Genomic DNA, 3077 nt, shown 5'->3' with positions numbered 1-3077 from the left:
TTCCAAGGTGTGGAGCAATTTCCTAACAGTCTTATAAAAACTGGGTGTGAAATTTCATAAGGAAATGTGAGTTATTCTGGAGGGATCCATGGAGATAACATTGTAAGACCAACTGGGTTTTTCTGTCACAGCAATAGTCATCTGTCACTATGTTTGACCCCTTGGCTTAAGAAGTTGTACTATTTTGGTTTGCCGAATACTATCCCTATTTACCTGAAAAGAAGACCAACCCCCTCCCCCTGCATATGCCTTTAAGAAAAAGAGCATCTTAGTCTTGCATACAGGTTTCAGTTATGTATAGCAATCAAAAAACTTTTTGTGTATATTACCTTGGGGGGGGGTTTGTCATGTTCAGGGTCATCTTCCTGTTGGATACATGGAATTTGGTGCTGGATACAAAAATTTGGATTGGCAGGATTTTTAAAACATTTCCCCATTCTAAAATGGAAAATAAAATGACACATTTAATAAACAGCTTTAAAACGGGTTTTAAATAGATTCATGTCTGTCAATGGATACTAGCCATGGTGACTGAGGGGAACCTCCATATTCAGAGGCACTAAGCCTTTGAATCCCAGAGCCCAAGAGGCAACATCAGGGGAAGGTATCGGCCTGTCTACCCTGTTGTTGGACCTCCAGAGGAACTGGCTGACCATTGTGTGTGAGATGGGATGCTGGACCAGATGGACCTCTGGTCTGATCCAGCAGGCCTCTTCTTATGTTCTTATGAAATAGTGCATTGTTCTGCCTTTTCGCCAACAATGTCAGTTCAGCTTATATCATTCTCCCCTTCTCTACTTTACCCTCACAACCACCCTGTGTGGTAGGTTAGCCTGAGAGAAGGTGACTGGCCCAAGGTCACCCAGGAGAGCTTCATACCTGGGTATCTCAGATCCAGTCCCGTAGCCAGGATTTTGTCATTTGGGGGGGGCTTTAAATAATTCAGGGAGCACTGACATCACAAAATAAAAAGTAATATTTTAATAACATTTTAAAAACTTCACTTTTGTAGCATTCACACTCTGCCTGGGGAAGCAAGCCGTGCTTGGGGAAGGGACAGCGGTGGAGAGACCTCTGGGTGGCCCAGAGAACTGGGGGGGCAGGGGGCTGGACGGAAGTCAGGGGGCCTTGGCAGAAAGTCGTGGGGGAGGCCCCGAAATGCCCCACTGTAGCTACAGGCCTGCTCAGATCCTAGTCCAATGCTCTAACACCAGCTCTCATTTCTAGCACTCATGCATAATGTGATACAAGTGAAAAGGTGCAGAGAGTCCTTTCACTTAGCAGATCCTGGTCTGACGCACTCTCCCAGTCACAGCACTTCCGTATTTATTTAAAATACTTAGCCACAGCCTTTCCAGGATGCCACAATACAGACATAGTTAAAAACTGCGCGGTACATCTCACATTTCACCACAAGGGGGCGCATTCTTACAAGCGATTAACCTCATGCTTTGTACTAGTAACCCGAGGATTCATCGTCGGTCTCAAGTGTGTGGGCAGGCAGGCGTTTGCCTGCAGTCGCTAGTCTGATTACGTGCTTAAATGCCATTGTGACCAGGATCCCTCTGCAGCTGTTCAGAAAGCCGGGGGAGCCGAGGGATGCTTATGACGGGTTTAAAGCACGTGGTTGGAAGCCTCCCGACTGCCAGACTGCATTTCGACCCAGTAGCAATAAACCCCGTTGGCCTCTGTGACTAACACGCGACTTTGACACCTTGATTAATCACGTTTTTAGGTTTCTTTTTAAAAAATAAAATGGGTGCATGCCCTGTGCGGCTCCAAGCTGTTTGAATCCCTGCGTCTGAAATAGGGGTGTGTTAAATAGAGGCTCAAATTCTGCTAGTCTGAATTCCTGTATTAGGAGTGAATCATTCCAGGTCTGTCACCCAGAGACTGACTAAGCTTGAAGCACAAGAACAATAGCCTACCAGGACTCTGAAAGTAACCAGTCAAGTAGTAATGTTATGTAAATAGCCTATCATTGGGATGGGGTGTGTTTGGGTATGGCACCTATTTAACAGAGCTGAGTGGGGTGTGTTTGGGTATGGAGTCTTGTCTTGGTCTTGCTGAAATCGCAAATAAAGTTGAACTGATCACTAGACTCCAGCCTGCTCATCCATGGAACCCAATATTTAACACTGTTAAAGAGGCCAGCTGGTCCGGCAGAAGTGTTGGCGTGGGCGGGAAAGGGTGGGCAAATCCCGTCGCTCTATTGCCATTTCACGCGACCCGGGGCTGGACTTGGGTTTGCTTCCCTTCCCAACTAGCTCCATACCGGAAGACCACAAGGGCGGCGTTTCCCCCTGTGGCCGAGAGGGGTAGTAGCCGCGTCACTCGGTGGTAGCAAAGCAAAACCCTGGCGGCGGGAGAGCAAAGCGCCGTCGAGTCGCAGCTGACACTGGCGACCCCGTTGGGTTTTCAAGGCAAGAGCCATTCAGAGGTGGTTTGCCGTTGCCTGCCTCTGTGGAGTAATCCTGGACTTCCTTGGTGGTCTCCCATCCAAGTACTAAAGCCAGGCTTGATCCTCCTTAGCTTCTGAGATCCGACGGTCAGACGAACTAGGTCAGGGCGAACAAAACCCTACCGGCATTCGAACAAAACTCCAGTCTGCGGGCACCTTTAAAACCAACAAAGCTTTATTCAAGGTATATTTATTTATTTATTTTCATTTATACCCCGCCCTCCCCGCATGCAATTTGGCACTCAGTGCAGTAAAACACAATAAAACGATTTAAAACAATTTAGTACAAAGGGCTACGCCCAGGATCCCGCGTGACTAAAACCCTCTCTTCATATTGCACATATAAGCTGTCGTGTGCAAGCCTGCTTCCTCGGATACAGTGAAATGGAAGTGACCAGTCCATACATATAGCTAGAGGGTCCCTTGGTCTTAAAGGTGCCCCCGGACGCGAATTTCCCTGCCCTAATTTTTGTTCTGTTGCTTTATACCAACACGGCTCCTCACCCTAGCGGCCTGTGAGAGCCTTACCACATTCATTTCAGTGCGAGTTTTGGCGGGGTTACAGCCCACTTCTCCAGATCGGGTATGTGATGGGAAGTCGAGTTGGAGAATATTT

This window comes from Gekko japonicus, unplaced genomic scaffold (genome assembly GCF_001447785.1).
Source record: "Gekko japonicus isolate JY-2015 unplaced genomic scaffold, Gekko_japonicus_V1.1 scaffold1029, whole genome shotgun sequence".
In the NCBI taxonomy this organism is placed as follows: domain Eukaryota; kingdom Metazoa; phylum Chordata; class Lepidosauria; order Squamata; family Gekkonidae; genus Gekko; species Gekko japonicus.
Note: the sequence above shows the minus strand (reverse complement) of the source record.